The sequence below is a fragment of the Acanthisitta chloris genome, unplaced genomic scaffold (assembly GCF_000695815.1).
Source record: "Acanthisitta chloris isolate BGI_N310 unplaced genomic scaffold, ASM69581v1 scaffold15470, whole genome shotgun sequence".
NCBI classification, from domain to species: Eukaryota; Metazoa; Chordata; class Aves; order Passeriformes; family Acanthisittidae; genus Acanthisitta; species Acanthisitta chloris.
In genome coordinates this window covers 78,146-88,822 of record NW_008651226.1, presented here as the reverse complement: position 1 = coordinate 88,822, position 10,677 = coordinate 78,146, and positions in this window count along the sequence as shown.

Below are 10,677 nucleotides of genomic sequence, written 5' to 3'. Positions count from 1 at the left end.
CCTCTCCCGGGGCCGAATTGTTGTTTCCCCTCAGGCCGCGTCTCCCACCCTCCCTCGCCGCCTGCCCGTGTTCCCCCGTGTCATGTCCTGTCCTTTTCCCTTAGGAGTGAGTCCTTTCCCTCAGGATCTGGGTGTCCTTCCTTGCCCGTTTCCCTTCAGGGCAGGTCCCTGTTCGCACACCTTTTCCCCTCAGGACCTGTTCCTTTCCCTCCCTCCTCATTCCCCTCAGGAAAGTCCTTTTCCTCTCTCCTCCCCTCATGCCTGGTTCCTTCTTCCTCCCTCCCTCCCTGCCCTCAGGTGCTGCCCCAGCCCCTGTGCCCCCAGCACTTGGGCACACCCAGGGGTATCTGCTCCCTCCTCTCGCGGCTGTCCCAGGTGCCCCAGGCTGAGGGTTGGTGCTCGGTGAGGAGAGGCAGATCTGAGACTGTTGTTCCTTTCTGACCCCTCTGTGGTGTGGGAACCCACTCGGCGCCGTTGGGATATCTCGACATTTCAGGCATCTGCTGTGTGAGCTGCTACAGGAAGGAAACCCCAAACATAGCTGTTCTCAGGGCTGAGGGACCTGTGTAACAGATACTCCTCTTCCTCCTCCTCTTCTGTCCCTAGTTATTGATCCAAGTGCTTGGCTTGATGGAGAGAGCAAAGCCTAGAGGTGTTAATGTACACTGCCTTTAGATAATGGATTTTTTCTCCCCAGAGAAGCCTCAGGGGAGACCTCATCACTGTATACAGCTTCCTCACAAGGGGAAGTGGAGGGCCAGCACCAATCTCTGCTCTCTGGGACCAGAGGCAGGACCAGAGGGAATAGCCTGACGTTGTGACAGGAGAGGTTTAGGTTGGGTATTAGGAAAAAGTTCTTCCCCCAGAGGGTGTTTGGGCACTGGAACAGCTCCCCAGGACAGTGGTCACAGCTCCAAGCCTGATAGAGCTCAGGGAGTGTTTGGACAATGCTCTCAGGCATGTGGTGGGATTTGGGGTGTCCTGTGCAGGGCAGGAGTTGGACTCGATGATCCTTGTGGGTCGCTTTCAGCTCAGGACATTCTGTGATTTATCCAGTGGGTGTTTCTGCCTCTGGAGCTGACCTTGTTCCCCACACAGCTGGAGGCAGGTCAAGGTCCCACGAAAGTCTTCTGAGGCTGAAGAGCTGTGGTGAGCTCCAGTGTGTGTGAGAAGGGGGGAGTGTGAGCTTGGGTGGGCAGTGCCCACACGCTGCTTCGGGGTGAGCAGGATGTAGATTGACTTTAAATTGTCACCCTGATCCCAGGGATCCCCTGGCTGTGCAGCTGTGCTGGCTGGAGCTCTGCATGGGTAGTGGCCACTTATGCCTAGAGTTCAGCCCAGGAGGGTTTGTCTTTTCATCTCACTTGTGCTTTATGACCTGAAGTGCTGTCTGTGAGAGTCCTCCAACACCTCACCTTAGAGTCTTACTGAAAGATACCAGATCTGAAGTTTCCATACAAATAAGTTTCGTTGTTGATGTTTCTGTTTGGCTTCCTTACTGCTTGTTATGGTTTGGTCACTGTTCCAAGACCTCCAGTGCTTTAAAAAAGAAGCTGATGTTGCTGCTGTGCACTTTTATTTTCATTATGGAGGTGTGATGCTGAGAGATTGTAGCTTCATGTCTGTGTGCTCTTCACAGCATCTCTCGTGTTTCTTTTCCAGCTCCCTGCCTGCCCCATGGAATGGGCAGCAATTCTAAAGGCAATTGCCTGAAAGGCATGAGCAGTCCTAGTGCTAATTCCTGCAGGCAGATCCCTGTTTCTCTGTTGTCTGTGGTGGTTGGTTCCTCTTTGTTACATTTCATACCATTTCTGCTCTCCCACCTAATGCACTTTGGGGTTGCTGCAGGTTTCCAGCTGTGGAGAAGGCAGGTGTCCCCCACCAGGCCCTTAGGTTGGCCTTTGCATGCCCAGTTAAAGTGGCCTCTCCTGCTTCCAGAGGGGATGGCATGAGGTTTTTTTGCCTCTATCAACCTGTTTGGAAGGTGAGGGAGGATGTTTGAATTCCATCAGACCCAAATTTGGAGCAGGTGCTGGTGCATCCCTGTGCAGGTACAAGGGGGCAGCTCAAACCATGTGCTGGAACCCATTTTCCTTAGGACTTTTAGAATTGCAGGGACAGCTTCTAATTCCAGAACTGTGGGATTTACATCTTTAATATGAGCTTTTCGTTTCTAGGATGAATGCTGTGCACAAATTCCACTGCCTTGCATCAGGCCTTCTGCAATTGTAAACATGTTAATAGTTTTCATGTGCTGAGTGTCTGCTGGTGCGACTCGATGTTCACAAACAATCATCTTGACAGCAGTGTGTGTCTGGAATACCAAGACTTAGGAAGGGATTTAGACTCACTTCCTGAAGATCTGTAGACATTCAGCCTGCTTGGGGGGGCTGCAGTTTGGTAACAGGCCTTCTTCCATCTCTTGTCCTTTTCCTCCTAGGATGTTTTCCAGTTGGCCTGGCTGCATCCTTGGGCAGTCAGGGCACGAGCAGCAGTTCCTGGAGGAGCAGTTGGGGCAGGCTTTACTGGTGATAAGGTACATTCTGGTTTCCAGCAGGGTGCTGGCAGCCTGTTCCTGGGCTGGAGTTTCAGGAGCTGCCTTGGAAGTCCAAATTCCTGGGTAGACCAATGCTTTGTCTGCCTGAGAATGCAGTGGGCGTTGCTGCCTCGAGCTGTGAGCGCTGCCAACATGACTTGTGCTTTGAAATTGGACACAAATCACTAAGATCTCCTGTGGCAAAAATAGGTGGAGCAAGCACACAGCTCCAGCATGGCTGGAGAGAGGCAGGAAGCATATTTCAGGAGCTGATTAGCAACCTGGAGTAGCACAAACTCAGGTGTGAGAGAGAGACACAGAGGCCTTGGGGTGTTGTTTAGTGCTTGCTGGAAGCAGTTCCCATTCATTAGTTTGGAATTGGGTGGCTTATTTTTATTTATATCCTTTTAAAAATCCTTGTGAGTGGTTCACTGTGTTGGGGCTTGCCACTGGCATTCTTTCTGGGACAGTCAGAACTGCACTGCTGATCCCTCTCAGTGGAAGTCTGGGAGGTTTTTGTTGCAGATGGATTTGGTCTGGAGATGTTTTAAGACTCCGTTTAAATTATTGAATTTGGACCTCATTGTAACTACTTAAAGGCAGTAACAGTTTCAGAACTCTGTGTGGACTGGAATAATGGTGGAATTTACTGCTGTTGGGCTTTCCATACTGCTCCATGTAACTGGGAGTACTCTCAGTAGGACCTATCCCAGTGGGATAGATGCGGTTTTTAAATAGTGAGTAGTGGAAGGTGTGAAACACGGCGCTGCCTGGGGACACCAGCTATCTCCCAGCAGCAGTCCAGGAGAGAAGGTTATTTGTGTCCTGGCTGGGACTTCCTGTGTTTGAAATGGAGCTGAGTAACGTGCTGGTCAGCATTAGTTTTGCTTTAAGCAGGTTACTGGGGCAGGGAAATCGGGGAGGGGGAGGCAGAGGCAGAGAAAACAGGAAAAAGAGACAAAAAGCCACTTAGCAGTGTCCTGGTGGTTTGAATAAGTTATCCTTGCCAAAGCAGTGAGATGTGAGATAATAAGGAATGTTCCACTGAGCTGGGATAATCTCACTCTCAGCAGCCTTCATGTGACTTTCATAGAATTTCAGGTTTATTTTGGAATATCGTGGGAGTGATGTTTTCCCTTTGGGTCAGTGATTAAGGGCTTGTGGTGGCTGTAAATTCATAACGATCCTTGAGAAAGCTTAATTCCTGAGGACGGGAAATGATCTTCCCTGTGAATGACACCTCTCTCCTAATTACCAGCCCTGCTGTGGTTCCCTCCCTGCGTTCGTGAGGGGAACTGTCAGTGCCTGATTAAGTGGAAAAAGCATTGGGCTTTGGGGAAAGATTTCAGTGCAGGGCAGCTGCTACCCTGAGCCACGCTGCCGTCTCAGCGTTCCTGACCCAGGTCAGGGGGAATTTAAACCAAGTGTGGCTTCCTTGGTGAATTTGGGGAGCCCAAATCCTGTGCTGATGCCCACAGTGCCTGGCTGCTCCCAGGGTGAGGTTTGGAGATTGTGGTTGTCACTTGTAAGGTGAAGCAAAGTTGATGAGCTGAAAGAAAACTGGGAGTGTGTGTAGGTGTCAGGGTGACCTGAAATGTTTTCAGTTGGTGTTGCTCACACTCAGCCTGTTCCCCCTGTAAGGAGGCCAAGCCACTGTTTGCATTATTCAGATAAACATTTGGGCAGGATCTGTCGAGGCATCGCGTGATATTGCTCCTCAGTCAAGGTGAGCAGGATTTGCAGTAGCTGGAATCATTTGGAGAATATAAGGATGTAAAATGGCCTCAAGTAATATGTTTTAAAGCACTCTTCACACAAGGTTCCTGTGCTGCTTTGTCCAGACTGACACACTCTTACCATGCTGTGGGCACTGCTCCTGCTGATTTGCACCTCTACTTCTGAATCCCATTCCAAAGACATGATGCATTTTTATATTTGGTGGTGTGGGGAGGGAAACAGCTCCCTGATGCTTCTTGCAGATCATTACAGCTTGGAGGCCCCTGAAGGCCAGTTGTGGAAGGAGCAGTGGCACATAGCCATACAAACTGCTGTTGGCCGAAGGCAATGGCAGAGGGAAGGGGCACTGATGCTGACAGCTGCCTGCAGCACAGCCATAGTGCTGCCAAGGACTTTCCTCCTCTCCCTGCTCTGCCATCATGTGCTGTAATGCAATTTGAGGGAGATGACAGCAGCAGCTTAATGGGGAGGCAGGAAAAGCAGCTTTTTCTCCCTTTCAGGAGAGCAGCAGCACAGGGCGTTTCATACCTCCCCTGCTGCTGGGCTTTCCAGCCAGAGATGAGCAAGACCCATGAGCAGTAACTTGGCTAGTGTAAATAGTTCATGTCCTGTCTATAGATTGTTAAACCAGAATCCTGTTGTAGTGGAGCAAGATTCATTGTGTATCAACTGGGAGGTGCCCTTGGATCAGCCAGGGCTAGCACAGACCAGCTTGCAAGGGCTGGAGCACACCTCTGCCTTGGACACAGTATCTGGAGCATGCTCCGCAGTGGAATGGCTTTGTGTTTGTTTAGCAGTTTGTGGCTGCTTTTACTGACTCTCTGCCCCAGGTGGTTAAATAATCTGTCTGATGTTGCAACACCCAGGAAGAGAATTCATTCTGCTGTGTGAAGGCTCACAGTGTTGGACTCTTGAGTGAGATGACTAAGGGATGGGCACGGAATTCACTGCCTGCAAACAGTCTGTCCTTAGCAAATGGACTCTGTAACGTCTTGGCTGTGGCCTGTGGTGGTTTTTGTAGGCTTGCATATGCGAAATGTTTGTTTGCCTTGGTGTGAGATTGTTTGGTACCTTGCAGCCTCCTAAGTCTGTGACTGAACCTGGAGAATTAACATGCAGTGCTGCTTTCCTTGGTTTTCAGCTGGGCAGCTGATCATTTTTCATTTGTGAAGTTTGCTAGTCTCAGAAGAATCATGCTGGATGTGCAGCATCTCTAAATCCAGGCACATACTGATTTCACTGTTTTCAGGTCGGATGTAGTTGTACACTTAGCTCAAATACAGCCTCTTGGCTTTTCTGATGTTTTAACACACTCTGCCTAAACCCCACGGTGGCCACTGCCACGTGATGTGGCTGGAGTCAGGCTGGACAACTGTCATGAGCCTGGAAGGCTGCCCTGGGTTTTCAGGGCTGCTGAGAGCTTGCTGGGCTGGAATTGGCTACAAGGCTCACATGCTGCAAACAAAACTAGACCTGGTTTTAGAGTAGCAGTTGCCTGGCTTGAAAATCATATATCAATGGGTCATCTGTGCTGCTGGAGCAGGAAGGACATAGTTACTGTGTGTTCTTCTGTGGCAATGCTTCTTGTGCAGCAGTTACTGGGTGTAATAGGCAGCTTATTTTTTACTCTTTCCAGCAGAAATTGTTGCAGAGTGTGGTTTGACTGCTCAGGTGTTGCACCTGCCTTTTACAAGGTGCCTATTGGTATTTTACTCTCGGGGCATAAGGCTGTTTCAGACTTGTTTCACTATGGAGTGAGCTTTGCCTGTTGGCTCAGTCTGCCTCTAAACTGGCTCTTGTATTGTACGTATTTAAACCCTTCAATTTATTGTGTAAAAGCATCTTTCAAAGGCAGTGTCTGACCCTGGACTGGCAGCACATGGAGTTTGAGTGCTGGTCAGGTACCAGCTGTGGCTGCATATTGTCAACTGAGACTGCAGTTTAAGATCTTCCCCTTTCTTGCAGTTTATTTTACCATCTTAATTCTGTTCTCCCACTTCCACCATGGGGAATATGTGAGGAGAGAGGGTATCTGATTTGAATCCTACCAAAAAAAAAAACCCCAAATGTTTTCCAGGGCATTTCCTTTCAAAGCTGTAAGAAATGCTAGAGGAGCTCAGTGTGAAAAGAGGCAACAAGCTGTGGTGTGGGAATGTGACCACTGCAGGTATTGCAGTGAAACCCTTTTGAACATGAAGCCACAGCTTCTGGCCACTGACCTTTGGAATTATGGCAAGTGCAGATGGACTCTAAAAAAGGCAGAATACGTGACCTGTGAAGTCATTCTTTGTGCAAGTCCCTCACTCAGGGGTGTTTGACACCTGCTGTGGTTGGTGGCGAGCTTTTAAGTCAATACTTCTGACAGTGCTGTGCAGAGTGACACAGACACCTTTCTGCTAAGGTGGGCTGCTGCAAGAAGTTGAGCTTTTTCCCTCTTGTGCCACCTCAAGGTCAAGTCTTAGCTTTTGTGTTGTCAGCAGCTTTGTGAAGGAGGAGAGGTGAGCTGTGCACACCAGAGCCATCCTTGAAAGCAGAGTTTCTTGCAGTACATTCAGGTCACATTTAAGACAAAATAAAGTACAAAAATGCCCCTTTTTCTTTCCACATTTGTTCCTGATGGTGCATTATGCTGTTATGTTTTTGGGTTCTTTTCCTGGAGCACAACTTCCCAAGTGCAGCTGAAGTGTTTTCCAGAGTTATTTTGCTGGGCAGCAACGGAAGATCCAGGATGCCATTGAAGCCTATCAATCCTTCATGGTTTTAAAGTTCTCTGGCTGTTACTGGAGCTAAACCTGAGCCTGTGCTTTCCAGTCCTCTTGGCTTTGGTCTAGTTAGTCCCTCACTGCTGCCTTTCATAGCAGTTTGCTGGTTGTGTGCAGCTGGGCTCTCCCTGCTCCCAGTGCCCCTGCAAACAGGGCTGTGAGCAGAGCAGGCTGCTGGTTGCTCCTGTGTGTGAATGTCACTGTCACAGCCAGTTCCTTAAATCCTTTATTTCTGTTTCTTCTCCAGTGAGAAAGAGTGCTAAGATGGTAACCTAAAGGCTCCTGAAGATGTGCATCCAACTTTTTAAATAACTACTTAAAAGGTTGCACTTGGATTTCTTTGTTCTGTTCTGCCTTTTAAAGTGACATTCAGGATCCCTTAGAAAAGAAAAGAAAAAAGGAAGAAAAACTACTGAGGATTTGGAGAGGAAATGCTGTGTCCTTTCTCCTGCAGAGCTCTGTGAAGTACAAGTAACAGAGGAGCACTCTGGTGTCTATCCTGAGACACATAGGGCACTTCCCTTGTTCTTTTCCATGTGGCTCTGTGTTAATGGGAAAGGGAAGGCAGCTGCAATTAGCGCTGTGTGGAGCTGTGTCGGGTATGTGCAGCACCTGGTGGAACATGGGGTTTGGCTCTTTAAACCCACTGCTGCTCAAAGGAGCCTCTGCCTTCTCCCTTGAAGGGAAAGGATGTGTGACTTCAGGGAAAGAAAACTGGAAGTAAAACTCACTCTGGAAGCGACAGATCTGTAAATCACATGATGTGGTGTGCTCCTCTGTTCATCACCACCCTTACACCACAGCATGAGAACAGATCAGTTCTGTAAATGATGGTTTGGGAGATAGGCTTTGAGCCCAACAGGGTCAGGTTTGTGTGTGTGTGCCGTTGCCAAGTGCTGAGCTGCTGCTGGCTGAATTGTTGCTTGAACATGAAATGCCAAGCTGGCACCTGTGTTTGTGATGTGGGAGGGAGGCTCTGGGTTTAGGGGATTATACTGGATGATCTTGCACATGCCAGAAGTCTGAGGCAGGCAGAGTAGTGCCCTTTACAGGAACTCACTGCAGAGATGCCTCTTCCTCCCTCAAAGCCTTGAATTTTCACTTTGCTCTAAAATGAGCTGCTCAAGGAAGTGGCATTAAGTCTCCTTTCCATCCAGACTGAAAACAAAGCACAATTTATGGGACTCACTTTGACAGAGGAGGCAAATGACAGATCCAAAGCTTTCCATCTCTTGTACGGAGAGTATTTTCTGAGGAGTCTCATGCTGGTCAGGGAGATGTGGTGATACAGAGCTCTGTTACTTGGCAGAAGGACTGACAGGGGTCGTGGGAAGGCACTGAAGTGTCCAGCAGTTGACCTTGATGCCAGTCACCAGGGAATAGCTTGAAGCAATAGGAAACTTTCAGTTGAGTTGAGTTGAATTATTAGTTGCCCAGTTTTGGACAATGAATGCATCCATCTATTTCAAAACAGTCACATATTAAAGAGGAGCTCACAGAGCAGAGATTTTGCTAGGAAAAAGAAGATATTTTGCAGGTTTGGGTGGGAAAAGTGGTATCAATGTAGGTGACCAGCTGTTAGGTGAGTTAGGTAAAACTGGGCAGATTTCCGTTCTGTTGTACTTTTTGTTTTAGATGCAATGAAAATGCTGATTGGGTATTTAAAAAAATTATGATTAAGTGATACGGCGACCCTACTGGAATTACGAACTTCAAACAGGGTTGGTGAAAAGTCTTGTGGAGACAGACAGGATGTTTCCTGTAAATCCTGAGTGGACTTACAAAATGGGAAAAATCTGATTGGGGGTTTGAAGCCAAGTAATCCCTAAATATCTGCTCTCTTAATTGCTCCTGACTAAGCAAATCTCGTTAGCCTGGAGCAGTGACACGTAGATGCAGCTTGTCCCCTGTTAATCCATAGCCTCTCTTCCTGGAATATCTCCTGAGGTGCTCTTGGTCACACTGCTGACTCTGCAGTTAGCAGTGTGGGCATTGCTCCCTTCAGGGCTTTGCTTGGTGAGAGAGAGTGAGGAATAGGGAGCTTTGGGAGGTAACTAGCAGCTGTGATGGCTGCCAGGAAAGCTGGATGACTTCATCCCTCTTGTCCATCATAATGTCCTACCATGGAGCACTGCTGCAGGAGCCAGTTATGGTGCTGCTGTGGCTGCTCTGTTGAGATACTCTGAACTGTGTGTTGGGTAGCTGGTCTCTATGGGGAGGTGAACATTGAGGTTGGATTTACTTGCCACAAAATGCTTCTGGTGTTATATTGTATTTGGAGTGATGAAGTCAGCTCTCTGGCTTTCTGCCCTAGAACTGTTACCTTAATTTTAATGGAGGAGAAGTTGTTCACTTCAGCTTCTGTTTCTTGGTCTGTCTCACATCTTGGGAATCCTGGTTATACCTCCTCAGAGGGTCTGTGTGTTTAAAATCACTTGGTAAACCAAGCTGGCTGCTAATATGGGAAACACTCCAGGAGTGTTTTATGACTTAACAACCAATTCTGTTATTACTTGATCCTCTGGTGTGTGGTTCCTCTTCAGCACATGATGTGGGTCCAAACACTGGTGACAGAGCTGAGTGGATGCAGTTGTCATAAGTCTCTCCTGATCTGTGCTCCTAAGAGAAGCTTTTGGGTGATACCTGTAGCAGGTTGTGCTTCTGAAAATCAGGTGGTCTTGCCTGCAAGCCACTGCCCACACACCCCTGCCTTCAGAAGTGAGGCTTTTGGGCTGGGGTCAGTGCTTTGTCTACTTGTCCTGACCGTGGAACTGAGCAAATGTGCTCCAGGAGCCCTGCTGAGCACCACATGTTAACCTCTGGCTTTATCCCTTTGTGAGGTGTGATGGAGCTGCCTTGTGCATAGCGAACAGGACTTGTTTGTGCCCAGAGGTTCTCATTGGGCTGATGATCAGGGGATTTCTAATTTCCAGTTGGGAAGATGCCACTTAACACAATCAACCACTGTTAAACTCTCCCTGCTCTTGCTCAGTGCCTGTTACAAGGAGCAGCCCCCAGCAAATCGTGAACCCTTTGAAATGTTTCAATGAAATGCTTGACAGTAAGTCAGGCTGCTTTATTTCCCTTCTGTTGTGGGGGATTTCTGTTATTTTTCTTAAGGACTGAATTTTTAGCTTTTCATTTTGCTGGTTGTCACAAGCCATGCATTATTTAAGTAGCTTCTCTTTGTTTTAGCAGCTTGAAACGAGCCAGAAATTCACCTTGCTCGCAGGCTACCAGCAGACACGTTTGCTGCCTGCAGGCACAAAGTAGGAGTTGATGCTCTTCTGTCAAGGCAGGTGAGCAACAGTGGTGTTGCTGTGTGGGGGAGAGGCTAAAACACACAATGATTTGATGTTGCTGACATCTCTTTCAAGTTGCTCTTTTTTTTCCCCCCACTCTGTTCATTTGGGATCTCAATTCTTACCTCCCCTGCAGTGCTTTCTGTCTAGTCCTGTTGCCTTGAGCTAGAGCCAGGAAAAAGCACTTTGAGTCTAGTCCCATCTTGGCTATGTGGGAGTTGAAGATTTCAAATGCTATTTCAAATGCTGTAAGTGGGGGAGAAATAGACTACAGTGTGTCGAGGAGGGAGGTCTCCCCTTGACTGTCACTTTAAATTCCAGCACCATCTGAAGATGCTCA